We start from the raw sequence: 22,630 nt of genomic DNA on the forward strand, positions 1-22,630 counted from the left end.
AAACTGCATCCTAAGCATTAAAGATAATTTTTCTCTTAGTCTCTATTTGCTTAATTTTGGACTAAATATAACATATCATATATGAAATAGCATCTAAAAACCTGCTCTCTGGATATTCCAATTCTGACACACTATTTTCACTGAAAGAAAGGGGAGCAAACTATAAGAAAATACATTTTTCTTGGGTCAAAAATTCATTTTTAAACCTAAAAAATGCATTGAAACTTATTTTTTTCTTTTTATGAAATAAACTATTTCATTCAATTTAGCGTACTTTAAAAACCATAGCTCCTTACCATTTTGGCCTATCATTTCTATTTAGAGAAAACTAAGTTAAATACTAATGTATTTTTAATTATTATATTGTAGGGCTGTGAGCCATATGCTCATCTATCCTACAACACTGAAAATAGTCAGGTCTTTCTATTAGGCAAATCCCTTCTTGTCCAGCTTTATTATAAATTTCTTGGTCAGATCACTCAGATAAAATACATAAAATAAATATAAGATAATACAGTACAGTAGTTACCTTGGCAGGATCACAAGGGCGGCAATTAATAAAATAAAACTGTCTATCAGTAGTGATCGTCCTGTCCATGTGCGCAAGAGGATATAAAACCTTCGATATTAAACAAGCAGTTACCTGTAACATAAAAGGTTCACTGATATCTCCACCTGTGACCACCAAAGTCAAACTTAATTTTTTTTACCTACCTCTCTACCTTTTTTGCAAGACATAATATAATTAAGAAAGAGAATTCTATTAAGGAAAACTTTTCCCTTTTTGTAAAGTTCAAATCCAAATAAAATGAGCAACCTATTACCCTTTTCTGGCCTACCTTTGAAACTAACAAAAAAGGAAAAGAAATGAAGAGAGGTGGGGCTTTATCATAAAGGACTGATAGACCATTCTCTTCAATGAAAAAAGATTAAAGTGTCAGGTAGACACAAAGAAATAAATTCCAAAGTTTGGCAATAAATTGGAGGTAACAATTTCTCAACTATGCAATCCTTGTATTACAGATTTCCACCGAGGGGAAAGAGGGGTTCCTTGATAGGAGGAACTCTTCTCTGAAACCTAATGGAAACTCAAAATATTATCTTTGGAAAAGAGAAAAAGAAGGAACTTGTAAAGATAAAAGAGTTGTGGCTCAGAGTTTTATGTTTCAGCTGAAAATTAATACAAACTATTTATAGAAAACCCTTTCTGGTAAAACAAAGGAACATGAATGTGTGCTATTTTCAAACCTGTACATTTTGGTAAAGACTCAACAGTATCATGTGCTTAAACCTGATGGATCTGTCACTCATGGTTAAAAAAAATGGCAATCCTTATGGCTGATGTGTTTGACGTTAAGGAGGGTAAATATGAAACTCACAGTAAAAAGCTCCACCTACCTTCTCCCCCCACCTCCACTGCCACCCCTGTCCTTCTTCCTTCCCTCACCTTCCCTTCTCTCTCTCTGAAAGTTGTTTCAGTTTAAACTTAATTTGTATGAATTTTCTACCTATCTATCTATCTATCTATTTATCTAATAACATACATTGTTGTATATATCTAACAATCCAGTTGGTTGTTAGATGTCAGTCGACTGATTTATTTATGCACTGATCTGCTCATCTCTCTCTCCTCTCTCTCTCCTCTCTCTCTCTCTCTCTCGCTCTCTCCTCTCTCTCTCTCCTTCTCTCTCCCTCTCTCCTCTCTCTCTCCTCTCTCTCTCTCTCTCTCTCTGTGGTAGTGGTACCTACTTGTAAAAAGTTATTAGAGTGAGAGATATGTGAATGTATGGTGGAGCAGTAAAACGATAAACACTATGATTTATGGTAAAGCGACTGTTATGTGTGCATCACTATAATTAAGGGTTTAACTCTAATGAATGTCTGGTAGAAAGGCTCAATTTTTATTTGTAACACAAAGTAACTATAACCAGTTACCTATTCAAACCAATCTGAAGCCAATTGGCGGCTTTTTCACTGCTAAAAAGGTTGAAAAGTTGTGTGACAAACGAATTTCTGCAACCATGCCAACAGTTAAGTTCAGTGGTGGCCATATCTTCTTCACCTTCGTAATACAAGTACTATATTGCTGATACCCTGAGGATTACGAAGAAGGTAACCAACTACAAGTATAACAGTCGCTCTACCATAAATCATAGTGTTTATCGTTTTACTGCTCCACCATACATTCACATATCTCTAACTCTAATAACCATTTACAGTAGGCACCACTAGCACACAGAGAGAGAGAGAGAGAGAAGAGAGAGAGAGATGAGTGGATCAGTGTACAAATATATCAGTCAATAGGCAGGTAACAACCGTGAAGTAACTTTCAGAGAGAGATGAGCGGATCAATGCATAAATAAATCAGTCAACTGGCAGCTAACAACCGACTGGATTGTTAGAAATATACAATGTATATTATTAGATAGATAGATAGATAGATAGATAGATAGAAAAATCATAGAAAATAAGTTTAAACTGAAAAAACTTTCAGAGAGAAGGGAAGGTGAGGGAAGGAAGAAGGACGGGGGTAGCGGTGGAGGTGGGGGGGAGAGGGTAGGTGGAACTTTTGACTGCTTTGTTCTTATCCATTTCTGGGTAATTGAGTTTTTTGTCTCTTGGTACAAGGAAAAGTGTTGTTATTCTTTATGATTAGTGATTCACAATACCCTTATAAATTACGGCACTGGGTGTAAGCACCTATAGCAAAATCCTTGTTCTGATACGAGTGTTCGTTTATTAGAAATATTGCCAAAAACATGCTTGCACTGTCTCTGACACCCCATAGTAGGTGCTGTGATCCCTTTTTTTTTCAATTTCCGGTATCACATAGAAATCCTTAGATTTTGGTTATGAAACCCTGTGTTTTTAAACTTAGTCACAAGGCAGTTTATGGGCCATTTCATGTATTATCTTAGAATTTTTAACTGACAGATTCCATAGAGTAGTTACTGATAGGCACTAGTGACTAAAGGAATGCGTTCTCCGGTGTCCCCAAGGGCAGTGTTTGTCCATTAAATTTTATATATGTTTACATCATTTGCCTTTAAAATCAAATTTATTGCTGATGTAGACTATGTAAAATAGTGCATGCTGCAAAATCATGAGGATAAAGTGAAACCTTAACAAAACTATCAGCATAATTACTGGCATGTCTAGGACATCAGATGTCCACCCGCCACCAGGAACATTTCATTGACATTGTTCCTTTAACTACATGCAACTCATCTAAAATACTCAAATTGAGTTGGATATTTCCTTTGAGAAACATCATATTTATCTCTTCTTACCCTGCATAAGAAAATCATTACGTTGATAAATCTTTCAAGATATTTGGAAGTTTGTCTGTCTTGAAGAAATGCTCTAATCCTTCTCTAATCCTTATATTATTCCATTCTTCTTTGGATGTTGTTCCCATTTGGGCTTCACCAGCTGACTTGCATCATAAACTGATATTAATTAGTAGTACCATTGTTCAATTAGCTAATTATGAAAGCTGTACAAAATACTTCAAAATTCAGACCATCATTTGAATTCAGATCTTCCCAGACTATATTATCCACTAATTAGTAGTAGACATGCTATCTACTGGCAGTCCTGGTTTACAGCTGGGGTTCCGTCTCCAGCGGCGTACTGTAAGCCAAAAATCATCTTAACCCAAAGAATCATTATTGTAATGGGAATTCAGTGCTGTAAGTATCATCTGAGTGACAGCACTGTAAATCCACTTACAGTGTAAAAAAATTGGAGTTACTGGCACCTTGAGGCAAGTGCTGTAAGTCTAGAACAACGTAACCCGAACCTGATGTAACTCAAGGACTACCTGTGATACAATCTTCATTTTTCTTTTGATAAACAAAGCAGTTTTCTATCAGTTTTATTCCTATTGTGTCCCAATTGCAAAATGATCTTCCAAACCTCTAGTTGAACTTAGAGCCAATACTTTTTAGCTAAGCAGTCTGACATAAATCTCACTCTACATTTTATGTTATTTTTTTTATTCATCTTGCTATTTATCTTGTTTTTTTATTTCTATTGTGTATATGTTTTACTTTGTCTCTAGCATAGCTAATTCTTTACTTATCATTTTTTCTGTATGTACTGAGCTTCTTTCCTTATGGGGGTACTGAAGTTTGTGGCATTCTACTTTTCCACCCCCTAGAGTGCAGCTTGGCTTGAAGCGTAGTTGCAACAATAATTTAATAGAGAAATCACCTGCCTCTGGATTTATCAGTATCTACAAGGAAGCAAAAAATAAAACCACCCAAACATAAGAGCAATTACCTAACATGGACAAATGGGGAAACAAAGCTTTAACCCTTAATGGACCGACAAGCTCACAAGTAGCAATAACAGGTTTTGGGTGGACGACGGAGTGACTCATGGTGAGTAACATTATTACGCGCCATCGATTTGCGGGAATCATGTGGGAAAGAGGTGCCAATACATACTTCTATAGCCCATAAATTCACTAATGGCAAGTTTTAGACTGGCTAAAATCCACTGGACAGCTCATGAGAGATTTAGTTGGGTTCTTGACTTCAAGGGAGGATGTAGTGCCCTTCTGACTCACAAGATGTATTTTTTGTAAATTTGCTCATAAATGTACCAAGGGATGCTGTTGGTTTTAATTCTTATCTTTTTATAATAGTATGTCAGTTATGTATGTAATTTTGCAAAGAAAAGTGCAAAGAAAAAAATATAGAAAAAACACATGTATAACTCCAAAAAATGTTACTGCATCTTCGTTCTCAGTAAATTTATGTAAATAGTTTACAACAAATATGCTCAGAATTTATTACTAATTTTATTTCTTATCTGTTTTGATATTGTGTGAGCTATAATTATAGCCGTTTTTTCCTTAAATTGGCCAACATCAAAGTTTACCCGGCCTGGGGTGTTGCATACTGACTTATTACCCCATCCATTAAGGGTTAATGACTCATTTTCTGCAGGTATCTTATTTAGCTATTCCAATTATCAGATCTCTCCAAGGCAAAACTGAAGAAACCTAATCACCAAAAATGCTGACTAAAATGAGGAGGTTCAATGAAATTTCATTCAAATTAATCTAAAGAATTGGATGGGAGAAGATGCAGAGATAAAAAAGTAAAAATATTCCTTTATGTATGAGATCCTTATTCAGACTAGAATTAAAATATGAGGTAGAGACCAAATGGTGTGTAAACAACATAACATGGACAAAATTAGAAGAATGAAACATGGATGGTTGAATCATCAGACTGGAGAACTCTACAGAACAACCTCCAGAAATAGAGAAATGAGCAGACATTCATTTAGAACGACAGTATAAAGTAAGATAAAAAGATAAAAATCAAAATTACCAGAGGATAAGGGGGAAGTCGTAAGCTTGGTCATAACACTAGAATGTTGAATGTCTTACAAGATAACAAGAGCAATGAAAAATTATCTACTGTACAGACAATGACCAAATATCAGTGAGATAGGGAAAAAGAAGTCACTGTTAAATCTTGACTTAAAGAATCCATATCAGTTAATAATTATAAAGTGGGGAGGTCTGTAACAGAAACAAAATGAAATGACAAAGTAACATAAAATAATTTGGAAAATTATTCTACTAGGTGCATGCACAGCACAGCATTTAAAAAAATTATCTATACAAACCTTTTGAAATATCTACATCAGCCATACCATACTCTGTTAAGACATCATTTGAGGCATTTTCTTGTTTGTATTCTAGAAGACTTGCTACCTGAAATTACATATTTCTAAAGCAATAAACTACAGGGAAAACAGAAATTCAGTACAGTATTTTATTAAAAAAACTGCTCTCTTAAAATAAAAATTTATTAGATAATTTCAATATTCCACTGCATACCTGCATGATCTTTTACTACATTCTTACGCACAGCAATACATGCAAGGCATTATGGTGGAATCTTGGAGGCTGACACCAAATATTAATCTTTGATCACTTTATCATTTCCAAATCCTTAGCCAATTCCTTACTGCTTTTGACTGACATCTGAGACCAAAGGGTATGAAATGACGTTTTGTCTGTATGTCTTTACCACAGCCTGTTAACTGCTAACAGTTCTTCAATATCTTGACCAATACAAAGTCTAGATCACTGTGACAAATGTACCTTTGCAAGAGGGTACCACTCAAGCAGCTATATTTGGAAATATGACACTTTTATAAAAAAATAAAGTTTTATATATACTTACCAAATAATTACATACGTACAGGTAGCTAAAAATTTCAAATTCGTGGTAGTGTTCTTTTGTTTTTGGTGTACGTAACTAGCACCTCCCACTTTCAGGGAAGAATAGGTGTAACATAGCTAAAGAGCTCAATTCGTTTGTGCCCTATGTCCAAGAGAGGGGAGGAGGGAGACTTCGATTGTGTAAGCATTTGGTAAGTATATATAAAATAATTTTATCGTAAAAATTTCATTTTTATATAAGTAACTTAACAAATAATCACATGGCTGAATCCCACATTGACAGAAGGTGGGATACAAACATATACTACTCAAAAACACTCAGTGATGGAGATGAATTTGCAATGCTTGTTGTAACCTTACCTGGTGAGAGAGCTATAGCAGGTAGATACTGCTTCTGGTTAGTGCTCATCTCAACCTCCAGTGGCGTAGCGGTAGAGCCGTGGGTGCCTCTACTTCAGTGGGAACTTTGCAACAAAGGAGTACTCTGATGGTTGCCAAAGCTTAACAGTCTAAAACAAATGCCCTTGCCCTGAACACTACCACCACAAAAAATTGACCAGATAAATTTTACCTGCACCATACATAAAAATGATATTGTTATGATACAATAAAGTTTCATACATACTTACCTGGCGGAGACATATACATAGCTAAGACTCCGTCGTCCCCGACAGAAATTCAAATTTCGCGGCACACGCTGCAGGTAGGTCAGGTGATCTACCGTCCTGCCCTGGGTGGCAGGATTAGGAACCATTCCCGTTTTCTATCATATTTTCTCTCTTCCACCTGTCTCCTGCGGGGAGGCTGGGTGGGCCATTAATCGTATATATCTGCCAGGTAAGTATGTATGAAACTTTATTGTATCATAACAATATCATTTTCATACAATCAACTTACCTGTCAGATATATACATAGCTGATTGACACCCTTTGGTGGAGGGTAAGAGACAGCTAACATGGAATATACAGGTAAACAACCTATGTTGTAGGTATAAATAAACCTTGGTTCCTATCTGATAGGTGGTAGACTTCATATGGCTGTTGCCAAGGAGTCTGCATCACCTCAAGAAACTTTAGCGAGATATGTGATCTGTGGCCAAGAGTTCTTGTGGGTCTGCCGATGGGGTCTTATCCACTTACTCGGCAGAGCCTAAAGGTACTTGTCAATGGGTGTAAATCCACTTATATGACAATACACCTATGCCTATTGGCATAACTAAGGAGCGCAACACCGATCCCGATCACCTGATCCTAACACGAGGGTTCGCGCTCAAATTGAAAAGAGTTATTCCCACACTCCTTTCAAAAACCCCAATAATTTCACTAAGTTAAATAACTTTAACTCAAAGTTAAGGATCAGTGTCGGCTCTTATCCCAGTAACGTATCCGCAGAAACGTATGAACCAAAGAGAAGGATCTCTCGTAGGTTAACTTGACATCCTTTGTGTAATGAGAAATCAACACAGAGGGTTGCCCTCTACCGTACAACACAGCTAATATGACATATTGTTATGTAAAGAACAAGAATTTGCAAAAGCGCGCACTTCCTGCGCTTTTAATTCTCAGCTGTTTGAAGGAATCAAGTCACTTATGAAGTGCTTAGGAGATCTCCATGTTTCAAAGAAGACCAGGGCTTTCTTGAAATGGATCTCTCCCGTCTGAAGCCTGAAGCCTGGCAGGAACCTCATGCCTGGCTGGTGCTTCGCTCTTGGTTGGAGCCTAGCGCTTGTCTGGTACCTCTCACCTTGACTGGCGCCTCTCACTGGTTGACGCCTCGCGCCATAGCTGGAGATTCGCACCTGTCTGGCGCCTCGCGCCTCGCTGGCACCTCGTGCCTGGGTTGAGCTTCGCACCTAGCTGGCGCCTCACGCCTGGTTGGCTCCTCGCGCTTGGCTGGCGCCTCGTGCCTAGCTAGTGCCTTGCACCTGTTGGCGTTTCGAGTTTGCCTGATGTCTGGCTGACTCCTCACTCCTGGTTCCAGGTTGGCTCTTTTTTAGCATCTGGAGCCTGTCTGGATCCCTCCCACTTGCTTGAGCTTCCAGCTTGGTAGAGTCTCGAGGTTGCCTGGCGATGTACACATTGGACATTCTTATCTGTACGATTTGTTCGCCTCTAGCGCATATGCGCCAGGTTGGAGGCCCGCTCTGTCTCTTCATCAGACAATGACATTACGGCACTTGAGGCGTATGGGCTTTGCATTACATTGTCTGAAAGTCCTGAAGAATCACAATGGTTCATCAGGATAGGAGAAGAACAGAAGAAATTCTTCCACTCTGAGCTTTAGGCCTCTCCGGCAATGGGAGGTGATTGTATCCAGCTACATCTAGTAGACGATAGGAATCTAACAGTGCGAGAGATAAGAGTCTTTATCCGATGAGGATCCTTCGTGATTATTTCCTTTGCTAACGAGATCTCTTCAGAAATGATGATGAGGTTTCTCGTTGCCAAATCTTCCCTATCCTTGCTCTAAGGAAGGGAAGGAGCCTGGAAGCCGAAGGTAACTCCGAGCTGAAATTGGGAGGACCCCTGATTTCTAGCTCTAATGTATCTCTCTCAATGTCTTCTGGGATCTATTTCGAGTCCTCCTCGTATTCAAAAGACTCTGTAGGAAAAATGTTTTAACCATTTCTTCTTTCCTAGAAGAAAAAACATAAGTATCCTGTCTGGACAACGAAACTTCTCTCCGAAATCGTTGAGTCAGGAATAGAGGGTTAAATTTATTTTAACAGACATATGCTGATAAAAAAATCGTTGCCAAGTCTCCACTGAATAAGATGCGAGATTCCAATGCTCCAAAACTTCAATATTTTCTTGGCAGTTTAGGGCCAAGAGAAAACCAAGAATTCTCCTAAAATTTTTATGAGGAGCAGTTCCATCTTGTCAGAACACGGAATCTGAGGCCCAAAATAGGATCCCATTCTAAGTATAAGATCTCCTACCTTTATCGTATAGAGGTATTGTATAAGATCCCGAAGATCTTAATTCTCTGCTATCTCTAATACTCTTTATCGAGACAGAGTATATCATTTTACTGAATTCATTGAAAGCAGAAAATACAAAGGTGATACTTCCCCCTGAAAGGGAAGAAAACCACTATGTGGTTCACAGAGGTATCGGAAGAGGACAGCTTCCCCCTTCCATTTAGCACGATCTTCAGCCACTCTATGTCTTTAGCCTGTTTGAAGGAATTATCAAGCTTCTCTTGAAAATCCTCTCATTCATGTTTACTTCTTGTCAGTCTGCACGCAGACAGACTCAGATTGATAGGTTTTTCAGGTCCATTATTTACAATACATTCCGATAAAATCTCTAATCTCTTAGAAAAACCCTTCCGACCCATGCTGAGAGAATAACGTGGCCTCGTGAAATCCAAAACCTCTCTATGGCCAAAATGAGGCATTCATCTTCTTCCTTTGACGCCCATTTATCTTAATATCTTGGTACGAATATATATAACTAGGGGAAAAAAGACTAAAGTTTTATTCCCCTTAACAGTAAAGATGGCGTATTGTTTACCTTTCTTTTGTTCGAGAATAAGGCAGCAGTTTGTAGGAAGAAAGTCCTTATTACACTTCGCGAGAGATCTATAAAGAAGGTTCTCTCAGACTTCACAACTCTTCCAATAAATGTTATACTGATGTTTAACAGTTATCGTTGATCGAGAAGGTTGTCTCAGAAGTGCAAACTGATACCACGAACTTCTTGATATCGTTTCGTTCCGTGTTCTTGTTCTCAATAGCTTCTATTTATAAACGGGAACAGTGGAGTAAAAAGAGAAATTCTCGATGTTCTTAGAGATAAGATAGAGATTGATGGACTTATATATAGGTTAAAAAAATCGCTAAATCGAGAAAAGATCCTGTTAGGTGAATCTTACGCTTCTGGCGCTTCTAGCTTGCGCCGGGACGGAGCTATTAAAACGTATTAATAGTCCATCCAGGGACATCCTTCTGACACGAAAAGGATGTTTCCCATCGAACTCATCCATCTTCTCCTGAGCAAAATTCGATTCTAAAAAGATTATGCTGTCTTCATGCGTTTCTAAAAAGCATGAGATAATTATCTCATATCGTGCTCTGCCGTATAAGAATCCATTATAAAGCTGCACATTTCAGGTAAACATCATTAATCTAGGAAACCTATGTAAGGATGTTAAGAAACTGTAGTCTACTTCGGTGTGTGCATATGACTTGACCATACCGTAGTCTAAAGGATGATTTTCATTTACATTCTTTCTTTCCTCCGAGGCCGAGGGAGAATGGAAAAATTTCTATCTTTGTAATACAATTTAGTGTTAGACGAAGGAGATCCTAACAAGAAGCAAGGATCGAAGAGAATCATTCCAGTATACATGGACATAAAGCTGTAATGAAACGGGTTGCTAAGGTCTTGTAATCTGAACGACCTGCACCCTCCTGACTTCCTAGCCTATTATGTCTTCCATCTCTTGTTCCAAATGTTGGTAGAAGAGAGGGAGTCACCTAAGGAGAGAGCCTCTCTTCACAAAGAGAGGGACTATTTCTCCGAAACAAACCCTCATGACAGAGATGAAGTCGCTTAGGCGAACATTAATTCCCTGTCATGAGAAGATTGTTCTAGTTAGAAAACTTCCCACTGTCACAGTCCCTCCTGACATGGGCTACGGTCGCCTGTGCGACATCTTGTGTCCCTGTCAGGAAAACCAACTGATCTTGTGACAAATCTCAAAATAGGAGAGTCTTTGTGAAAGCTATCTCCAAACACAAAGAAGCTTGAGATCCTGGCGTCTGGCTGACGCTTGGTTGGAGCCTTGGCTCCTCGCATCTGGAAGACGCCTCGCGCCTGTATGACGCCTCTCGTCCGCCGAGCGTCCTGGCTGACGCTTCGCGCTTGGCTGACTGCTCACATCTGGAAGACGCCTCGCGCCTGGAAGACGTCTCGCACTCAACTGGCGTCCTGGCTGGCGCCAAAAACTTGGCTGGCGCTTCGTGCTTCGTGAAGCTTCACGTCCGGAATAAGTCCTGGCTATAGTCTCGCGTCTGGCTGATTCCACCACGCCTCTGTATGACGCCTCGCGCCTGAAGACGCCTCACGTTTAGCTGGTGTCTTCGTGCAACATCTTGTCTGGTATATGCCTCTCTCGCTCTCGAACTAGACCGAAAATCTTCCTCTACTTGTTTTAGAAGACGAAGCTTCATGTCTGAAAGACGCCTCGTTTTTGGCAGGAGAGAGAGAGTACGAGACTTCTTGATCGGAAGAGAAACGTCCTTCTTACGAGGAGGATGTCTAGCCATAACTCCTACCAAGGAGGCTAGCTTCTCTTTGAACAGCCAGTAGGATACTCTTAGAAGCTTCTCCCGCACCCTCTTCAATGGGAGGGGAGGGAGACCTCGTAGGAGTACGATCCGTTACGTCCATATAGGGGGACGTCGACACAACTTCACCTTCTTGATCGAGGAGGGAGCTTCATCAGTGAAGCGCTCTGGCTCGAGTTCAAAGAAGGTTCTTCCAAAGCCTTTTCAGGGGCTTGGAAAGATCCGAGTCTTTCCACCCTCATGTAAGTGAAGGAGAAGGAGAAGCAGAAGAAGAGAAACACTCTCGCAGGACGCTTTTTCTGAAGCGGTCCTGAGCAGTCTGTTGCGAGAAAGATAATATCTTGCATCTTCAAGAAAATTCTTCGTATATGAAACTTCTTTCTCCTTATCCACCAAGACTCTTGATAGGTGCCTCGTCGAGTTCTCAGACTTCTAGCGGACGGGATTCCAGAAGGAAGAGGTCCTCTTTCCGAGAAGGACCCTCCTTAGTACTCCAATCAACGAAGATATCTGCTGTAGTAACTTTCCCAGGATCTTCGCAGCTACTTCTTACTTCTCCGTATCGATTTAGGGGAAGGAGGATATACTTCTGTAATACTTTCCGGCGGGATATAATCCAGTTACTTAAGACGGACTTTCTAATAACTTTAGAAGGTCTCGAAAAATTCGTCAGAACTTCCCCCTTTCCGATGAGGAATCAGATAACAAAATCACTATTATAGGATACCTTTCCAACGGTTATCCTTGGCAGTCTGGGACGCTACTACAGATCCTGCCGAGGGACGCCCGACCGGAGGTATTTCTCTGAAACCTCCTTACGGCTTTCGACATTCCTTCTCCTCTGGGTGTGAGCTTGGAAGAGGTCTAGGCCTGAGAGCGAGACAGAGCCGATCGGGCGCACCCTCATTATTATAGGACGCCTTTCCAATGGCGAACTTTTGGCAGTCTGGGACGTGCTACAGAACCTGCCGAGGGGACGCCTGACCGGTGGGGATTCTCTATAACCTCCGTAAGGCTTTCGACTTTCTTTCTCCTCTGGGCATGGGAGCTTGGAAGAGGTCTAGGCCTGGGAGCGAGACAGAGCCGATCAGACGCACCCTCCACTCCAAAGGGGAACACTAAAATCACTTCTTACCTTTCAATAGCTCGTATTTTGAGCTACATTCCTTTGTCTTCAAATTGCAATATGAATTTGAAGATTTTGTGAAGTAAGAAGGAGATGAGGATACAACACTACTAGAATTGTTAATGCTCTAACTGCTCGTTAGTACGAGAGCTATAAAAACTTCTAAAGGAAGCGAAACTAATTCTATTTATTCTGACTTCCTCAAGAAGGAAGTTAGCTTAAACTTCCTCAATCAATTTTAACATTTACTACAGGTTATTAATGAATAAATATTAAACTTTTCCTTTTGCAAACTATGTGAGTGTCTACCGAAAAGTTCGGTAGTTACACGTAAACAATTCTTCGAAATTTTCGAAGCCAAAGTTATTAAAACAAATTAATATGCGTATGCCGAACCAAAGACCCAGTACTTCCCTGCAAAAGATAGCCCAGAAGAATCGATGGCGAGAAATCTAAAAAATCAAAGTCAGGAGGAACTGCAAAACGTTGTTTACAAAATCCAAGCGCAAGAGAAAATATAAGAAAAACGGGAATTGGTTCCTAAATCCTGCCACCCAGGGCAGGACGGTAGATCACGTGACCTACCCGCAGCGTGTTGCCGCGAAAATTTGAATTTTCTTGTCGGGGACGACGGAGTCTTAGCTTGTTATATATCGCAAAAAGATAGCCCAGAAGATCCATGGGAGAAATCTAAAAATCAAGTCAGGAAGGAACTGGGCAAACGTTTTTACATTCCAAGGACAGAGAAAAATGATGAAAACGGGAAAATGGTTCCTAATCCGCCACCCAGGGCAGGACGGTTAGATCACGTGACCTACCTGCAGCGTGTGCCGCGAAATTTGAATTTCCTGTCGGGGACGACGGAGTCTTAGTATTATGAATATCTGACAGGTAAGTTTGATTGTATGAAAATAACCATTACCAATCCATAAAAAACAGCGACTGGTGCAAAAGATAGCCCAAGAAGATCGATGGCGATGAAACTAAAAAAATCAAAGTCGGAGGAACCTGCAAACGTTTGTTACATTTCCAAGGCGACAGAGAAAAATATGATAGAAAACGGGGAATGGTTCCTAATCCTGCCATTCCCAGGGCAGGACGGTAGAATCACGTACCACCTGCAAAGCGTGTGCCGCAAATTTTTTGAAAAATTTCCCGTCGGGGACGACGGGAATCTTAGCTTAGAATATTATGGACAGCGGTAAGTTGAATTGTAATGAAAATAACCATTACCAAAATCCATAAAAACAGCGACTGGTGGGACTCCAGGCTTTCCCAACAACTCATTAACCTGTGTCAAGGCCAGGAGATAGTGAAATAGAAGGAATACCTCATATCCTTTTTCCCCCAGCACCATGCCAGCCACAGATAATGGACCTAAAGTACGGTACTACATTTTTCATACACTGTTTCAACATCACATAAATAATGCAAAGCGAACAATGATATGCACCTTCAATATGTGGATGAAGGATCGTGGAGAACAAAAGATTACGTTTAAAAGCCAACCAAGTGGCAACTGCCCATATCTCATGGGCTTTTACTTTAAAAATGGGGAGAACATCCTCTTGAATTCACGAGTGTGACTCGCATATTACACCCTTCAAAAAGAAGGCCAAAGCATTTTTGGACAGTGAAGGGGTTCTTGATCGAGCAACAGAGGTTTTGTCTGATCCCCTTAGTCCTCTCAACAGTGTTTTAATGCTCTTACTGGATACACAGCTCTCTCCTGGTCTACTAGTCTGAGTATATCAACTAAGTTCTTGACGGTGAATGAACGGGGCCACGGATTGGATGGAGTTTCATTCTTTACCAAGAATCCTAAAGTGAGTGAGCAGACCACATCTCCTTGAGAAAAGCCCACCTTAAATTCAAGGGCCTGAAGCTCACTAATCATCTTGGCCGTGGCCAAGGCAACTAAAAAGAGAGCCTTATTCGTCAATTTCTTCTGGGAAAGTTCCTGGCGACCAAAGTTGACTTTTCTTTCTTTGAAGTATCTAAGGACTTAATGAGGTCACTCATGTCTTGATTTGTAAGCAGCTCTAATCCTCTATGTTTGAAAACTGAGTTTAACATAGTCCTGTAACCTTTGATGGTGGATGTAGCTAATACCCAAGATGACCTCAAAAAAATTAGAGTCTGCAATTTGGGCTAGATAAGTTTTACTATATGAGGTTTTCATGCCTTCAATATCAGCTGCAAAAGATTGCCCACTTTACTTGGTAGGCCTTAGTGGAAGACTGACGCTTACACTTTGCAATTACTTCTGCAGCTCTTCTTGAAAAACTGTCAGAGCGGAAACCATTCCATCTGCGGCCAAAATGGGGCTACAAGAGTCATTGACATGTTGCTGTGTATCACAAAACTGTTCAAGACTTCCGTCACCATACTGAATGGTGGGAAGGTGTGTACACATCCTAGTTCAGCCAGTCCTGGAGGTGTTTTGACATGGATGGTTACAGAGCTCTCTTGTTGTTAGGTTGTATATTACGGGTTGAAAGACTGTGTTTTTTTGTAGTTGTAAGCTGGATTATACACGAACAACAACGTGAACAGGTGGGTAGATTGCATAATTGTAGCATTTAGGAAGAGTTAGGTTAAAAAAAAACTTCAAATGGTAGCAAAGCATGTTCAGTTAAAAAAAATGGATAGGTCTAAAGATAAACTTTTGGAGAAGAGACTGTACGAGCTTTACAGAATACAGGGCCTGTATAAAGGTTGGCGAGGATAAGTTGAAGAGGAGAGGGAATGATGGGGATCAGAAGGCTATGCAAACTTTGGAGGAGAGGGAAAACAAAGATATCAGGGAAAATGGAGTCAAGGTAGAGGTGGAAGAAATCCTATAAATGGAGAAGGGAAAGTAACATTATGTACAATATGCAAATTGAATGGCACTGGGCTAGGGATTGTCCTCAGAATTTTCAAAATAAGAAGAAAACAGAAAATGGACAAGAAAAAGACAAAGTTTATATAGGCAAAGTTAGTGCAACAGAGGAAGAATCTTTGGAATAGAATGATGCAGTTTTTGATAGAGGATGTGAATTGACAGTTTGTGGGGAATTGTCACTAGTATGCACTGTCGTGGGTTTGAATTACGAAGAGTTGAGGAGAATGAATGATACTAGGAAAGAGTCTAATCAAGTAGTATTTAATTTCAGTGAGTCATACAAATTGAAAGGAGTGATGGAAATACCAATGATATTGAAAATGAAAAGTTTTATTTGAAGACAGAAATTTTGCAGGGTGATGTATTGTGCCTAAAAGGTAAGAAAACCATGTGTAAAATGGGTATGACTATACATAAATCCAAAGGAGAATTGTGTTATAATAGAAGTATTCGGGGAAATGATGGTAAAGTTAAGAAAAGAGAAGCAGGGTCACTTAAGAAGGTAGAAGAAGAATTGTTAACTGGAGGGATGGAGGGGAAAGCATCTAAGGGAAATTAAGATTGCAATGATGAAGTTATATCTACAATTTGGTCATGGAAGTGGAAATAAAATATGGAAGCTAAAAGAAGCACAGTAAAGTGATGGTTTGAGAAAGAAAAGGAGGAAATAAAAAATTACTAACAGACCTTATTGCAAGTTGTGGAGTATGTAAAAGGTACAAACGAAACCCAGCCAAACCAGAAGTCAGATTTTCTTGGAGTAAAACATTTACTGAAGTTGTAGCAATGGATGTGGGAGTGACAGAAGTGAGTCATTCTTGGTAATGGTAGATTTGGCAGCACAGTATTGTCGGGCTTTTTGGATAAAACACTAGAAACCAGAAACTATTAAAAAAATGCTCTTTGATAGGTGGTTTGCTATATTTAGAATGCCTTCTAAAATATTATCAGACAACAAGGAGAATTTCAAAATTATAAAGTAAGGAGGATGGTAGAAAGATGGAATAATAAAGTATTAGCCACAGCAACTGAATCTCCATGGAGCCATGGAATATGTGAAAAGACAGAATGCATATACAAAGAAAGCTTAAGGAAGATGAAAGATGATGAGGAAGTGGATTGGTCCATAGCATTAAGATGGGTAGCGAGTGCTAGGAACTGCTTAATAAATAGTGATTTCTCCCCTAACCAATTAGTATTTGGAAAAACTCTTCCTTGCCAAATTTAATAGATGAGAGTTTAAGTCCTGCAAGGAGTGAAAGGTATGGAAGAAAGCATAGTAAGGGATACACTGACTGCAATGCATAAGATCAGAGAAGTGTTTATCAAAAATGTGTAGTAATAAAATAAGAACTGCTTTCAACAAAAATGTCAGAGAACATAAATTTGAAGCAGCATCATTAGGAGATGAGATATTATATACAAGCAAAGGAAAATGAATGGGAGTATCAGGTAAAATGGTAGATGTTAAATATAGGGATTCTCTAACAAAAGTATACCTAGAACATATATGTTACTAGGATTCAAAAAACTATTGCCAGAGAAAGAAAAGATACCTAAAATAGTCAATACATTTACGTACTATGAAGGATGAATTCTATGCTTCAAAGGAATGCAGACACAGAAGAGGCTGTATAGAAAGAGATTTGACAGAGAAAACACCGGAAAATAAAGGGGAAAGGGAGGTAATAGACGGTGAGTTGTTAGAGGAGATACCCAAATTCAAAAAGGGAAATAGAGTTAGGGCTATGAACAATGATACAGGACAAATAAAGGAATAGACTATATTAAGTCTTGCAGGAAAAAGATCAAGCAAATCTTGGGCTGATTTGTACAATGTGCAAGACTCACAGTCAGGTGACAAGGGATGGGTTACCTTAAGAGATTATATTCATGTATAAAAAACTGAAGATGAAGAAAAGGTTTTGCTAAGATTTGAAAACAGAAGCAAAATCGAAGCTAAAGAAAAAACTATGTACAAAGTTGGAAAGAAAACAAGGTATGTGAGGAAGTGAATGATGTTGGACAAAATACTATACCTACAATATAGATAGTAACTGAAAAGGTAAAAGGGGGCGAAGGATTTTGTAAAGCAAGACTGGTAGCTAGAGGTTTTGAGGAAGAAATGGCTAAGTGGGAAACAGACACTCCTATATGCTTCTCTGAAATTTTTAAATTTTGCTTGATAATAATAAAATTGAAAGATTGGAATTGTTATACATTAGATATAAAAGCTGCATATTTACAAGGTGATGAAATACAACAGGACGTAATGCATTTAAAACCACCTCGTGAAGATGGTTGGAGAGGATTATGGAAATCAAAGAAAACCATTTAAGGGCTCAAGGATGCAGCAAAGGCATGGTATTGTAAAGTGGTAAAAGTAGTGTAGAAGCAAAAATGCTAGAGAAGTAGATCTAAACATAACATATTCTTTTGGAATAAAGAATTGGGGAACTGAAAGGGGAATTGCAAGTAGGAAAACTAGAAATTAAAAGTTTTAAGTATGTATATAGGATATTCTGGAAGTAAACCCTCTTTTAAACATGTCATATTAAAAGTGATTGCTGCCTCAGCTGCATTAATTTTATACAGGTTCTCCTCTATTTTTCTAATTATTGCTTTCTCATTGTTGCTTAAACTGGTGAGCAATGCACCGAAGGTTGACATATCTCAATTAGGTAAAAATTTCAGTTGGGGTAGTCAAATTTGCGGGTATATCCCATAGAGTTTATTACAGATAGAATTGTAGAATTTATGTTAAATTCTATTTCTTTTCTTATTCTTTCCGGACGTTTCGTCTGAATAAACCTCAGACATCCTCTTGGGCGGAGGTGGGTGAAGGACTGAAGTGAGAAGGTGAGTCCAGCTGCTTATATTGCATATGATGGAAATCCACCAAACCCAAAATAGCAGGAAGCCATAAAAGGAATTGACATATTTCAAACATTTGTGGGAAGAGATAGTAGGAGGGAGAAAATTAGAGGCATTGGTTGATACTGATAGTAAAACATTATTGACAGCAGTAAAGTCAAATACTGGAGTAAGTATGTAGTAAGGTATTAAAAATTTATATTGCAGCAATAAGAGAAACAATGAACCTGGAGAAATAAAGGAGGTGAGATGGATCAAAGGAAATTATCAAATAGCTGATGTATTGACTAAAGCAGGATCTTCTGAAGAAAATATTGAGAGGATAAGTGTGATTAATATATATCTAAGTGAAACCATTTGTGTTGTAACATCATGGGAAGTGACATCGCAGGAGGGAAAGAATGAAAAACAATGGTTGGAACGAGTGAGGTGTTTTGATATGGATGGTTAGAGAGAGCCCTCTTGTAGTTGGGTTGTATATTATGGGCTTTAAGTCTGTTTTGTGGTTTTCTTGTAGTCGTAAGCTGGATTATACAAGAAGAGCACAGCAATATGAACAAATCGGTAGATTGCATAATTGTAGCATTGACGAAGAGTTAGGCTAGGAAAACATTCGTTTAACTTGCCCTGAATGAAGCGCAGGTGATAATCCTGGTGTGGTTGTCCTGTGCCAGTGAGAGGAGATCCTTTGCTGCTTTGCACAGAGAATAGGAAGGAGTCCCTCTTTGGTTCCTGATATAGGCTAACAAGGTCGTTCTGTCTGAATGGACCACAACTGTCCTATCAAATGTTGCTATTGAGGACTGGAGAGCCAGATGAATCACCTTTAGCTCCTTCACGTTGATGTGTAGGTTCCTTTGGGATTGTGACCACATCCCAGAAACTTCCATATTGTTTAAAGCAGCGACTTTCCTATTGAAAATCTGTCTTCAGCAAGCCACCACCGAAGGTTCTCCTTGATTTTGGGAGTGATGGGGAAGACGAACAGTCTGGAAGAGTCTTCCCTTGACAACTTGCCTTAAGGAAGAATTACAACACCCTTGTGTGTAGTCCCCCTAAAGGCACGAAGTTTCTCTGGATGAGAGTGCTCAAAAGAGTCCTTCAATCGTTGGCTGAGCAGAACAGGCAAGAGCAAAGTCTCTTCATTTCTAGACACAGGCTTGAATCTTTGGTGGGATGGAAAAGCCCGAAAACTCAGGACCAGTTGGAATTTCTTCAGGTTGCTTAAAAGGTCCAAATCTTGGGCAAGTTGAAGTATCTTCTGAATGTCCTCGGTGCATCTTATCCTAGAGGGGATGGGTAGAAGCCAGTTGTCAGAATACAAACAGACATCAATCCCAATGAGATGTAGCCACTTTGCCAAAGAGGCAAGAACACAAGGTAAATACTTGAGCTGTGGAAATGCTGAAGCACAGGACCCAAAACTGAAAAATGCTGGCCTAGAAGACAGGCTTAGATACTTCCTGAAGTCCAGATGTACTGTAACATGGGGTCCTGCATATCGATGGTGACCATCCAGTCTCCCTGGTGAATGGGTGATAGGACTGATCAGTTTGTTTCCATCATGAACTTTGTCTGAACAAAAAAATTCAGTGCACTGACATCCAGGACGGGTCTCCATCCTCCCGATGACTTAGGATGGACGAAAAGATGGCTGTAAAAAACCTCTGCACTTATGTATTCAAACACCTCCACAACTTTCTTTTTGAGAAGGGCTGCAATCTCTTGAATCAAGGCCAAAGACCTCGCAAACCTACAGAGTAAGCTGTTAAGCTGAAGCTGACTGGCGAGGATGCTAAGGAAGGTTTCTCCCTCAATGGAATGGAGTAGCCCTCTTTGAGAACTTTCAGCACCTGAGGCTCCACATTCCTGGCTACCCATTTGCCCCAAAAATCAGGAAGTCTGGCTCCCACAGGGGCACAGAGGACCAGGTCCTCACTTACAAGGGGCAGGTCTGGGAGACGTTTTCTTGATTGGTCATACTGACCGAAGGTTCATGCACAGATGGGGCTGAAATTGATCTTTGCCACCTCAAAAGGGCTGCTGTAGCAGAGGGGAGACTGTCCTAGTACTAAGGGCAGCCTAGGCACATAACTTAAATCCTTGGGGCATTTAGCAAGCTGTGCCAGCAGATCTTGGGTCAACTTTTTTTAAAATTCTGTTGTCTCTCATTCTACTGTAGTGTGTGGGAACTAATTACCACAGTCCAAGGGAGCAAAAACAAGGGAGGATCTTTGGAAGAGCTTGATCCCTTAGTAGTATATTAGCCAACTCTAAGGATCCATCCCTAATTGCCTTATCTGCACAGGCAAGCACTCCTAGCCAGTACACAGAGACTCCCATGGAAGGAGCTTCCCCAGTAGAATAAGTCGAATTGAGTGAGAAGTAGGGGTGCAAAACGCAGCCTTGCCCAGATCCCTCTTCTCTGCTAGCCAACCGTCAATCCTCGCCAAGGCTCAGGATACATACTGGACGATCGGACACGAGTGCTTGGCGATCACAGACACTGGACAATTGAACATTGGGTGCTTGGCCATCACTGAGCACTCAGACACTGGGCACGTGGACACTGAATGCTCAGACACTGGGCATGTGGACACTGAATGCTCAAACAATGGGTGCTTGGACACTGTGCACTCTGACACTGGGTGCTCAGACACTGGGAACTCAGACTTGGATGCTCAGACACTGGGAGCTCAGACTTGAATCCTCAGACACTGGGAGCTCAGACCTGGATGCTCAGACACTGGGCGCTATGGCACTGGGCACTCAGACACGGGCAGTCAGAACCTGGGTACCCAGACAACCTCTTAGAAGAAGACTGCTTCAGAGATACACAGTCACTTGGTCACCAAAGGCTCATGAGGAACACAACTGGGACTCTCCCAGAAAATGCACAAAGGGAGAGGACTGCTCTGGTTCCTTGGCCTGCTTAAAAGGCAGCAACGAAACACACTCAACAGAAGAACCATGCCTTATCGGTGACCTGGATGCATACGAAAAGCACAGTTTACACTCATTCTCCACACTGGAGTCTGAGTCACTGGACAATAATATTATTGTACTTTGCACATGAATGGACGGACACCTTTCCAGGCTGTCCACCAAGTCCTGGGATTTACAAACAACAGGCTTGGTTGAGGAAGCAACTAACCATGGGCAAACCCCACCAACCTCCCTTGGACTACCAGATTGGCAAGCAAAGGGAGCTTGGCAGGGACCTTTGTATAAGAGCATCCGTGGGACAAGTAGTCACCTCCTCCACTAACACTGCACGTGCACGGACACCACTCATTTTGCCCCTCAGGACTTCCACAGAAGTCCCGATTTGGGCAACGGTATTCACCAGAGGCTGGCAATGGCATTGCATTCAGAAGAATGGGAGTTAAGTAATTAAGTAACTGGAAAAGTTGGAGGACTAGCTATAGGGGAAAAGATAGTCAGAGCCATAGAAAGAACACGTAAATTCACATCCAATTTTGGAGAAGAAACCTGACTGGTAAAGCCCTAACCTCAGCTCTAGTAGCCACCTTTCTCTGCCTGTCAAGTTGGTTTTCTAAGTGTTAATATAAAACTGTCCATTTCCCCTTGACAGCCTAATCTTTGCATTCATTTCACAATTTAGACTGAAAGAGGTCTTAACAAGAAGAACAAAGAGTGAAAATCTTATTTAGCAAAATTAAGTCTGATGTTCCAGCCTTTGCTGCAATACTGGATCACAGACAAACTAGAATCTGACACAAAAAAAGTCAATATCAATAAAGTCACATTCAGTAAGTCTTGACCACTAGCTAAGTTAATTAATCATAATTAGCACGCTACCAAATGCAAGGAATACTTCACCTAAGGCAGCGAAAATCACAACCATTCAGTGAAAGAAATTCAGAGAGCGGATCAAACAACCAATGTTCAGTTGTTGACCAGCAGAAACAAATTGAACTATTTAGCTGTGTTGTACCAATTCTTCCCAGAAAGTGGACAGGACTATAGCTGGTTCACACAAGGTAGATTCTTAGGTGAGCTCTATGCCTACAAGAAGTTTGTTTGGTGGCCTCTGATTGGCTGGCACTGGGAGGTAGGCAGCTTGCTCAGTGTCTCATACTTTTGTCTGTAGCTTAAAAAACGTAACAATATGTTTATATTTCTTCATTCATCTCATGTTTTGAAGAAGATAGGTTTTGGTCACACCACAGGATTCGGTATTAATTGTACAACTAAATCACGATTTCCTGAAATCAAAA

The 22,630-nt window shown here is 40.1% G+C and overlaps 1 protein-coding gene across 1 annotated transcript in view; it reads left to right on the plus strand.

Annotated features, from left to right (window-relative positions):
• Positions 1-22,630, plus strand: part of LOC135215304 (mismatch repair endonuclease PMS2-like) — a gene marked incomplete at its 5' end in the record, with an annotated part of 165,066 nt that overhangs the window by 57,959 nt on the left and 84,477 nt on the right.

Source organism: Macrobrachium nipponense, chromosome 5 (genome assembly GCF_015104395.2).
Source record: "Macrobrachium nipponense isolate FS-2020 chromosome 5, ASM1510439v2, whole genome shotgun sequence".
Taxonomy (NCBI): domain Eukaryota; kingdom Metazoa; phylum Arthropoda; class Malacostraca; order Decapoda; family Palaemonidae; genus Macrobrachium; species Macrobrachium nipponense.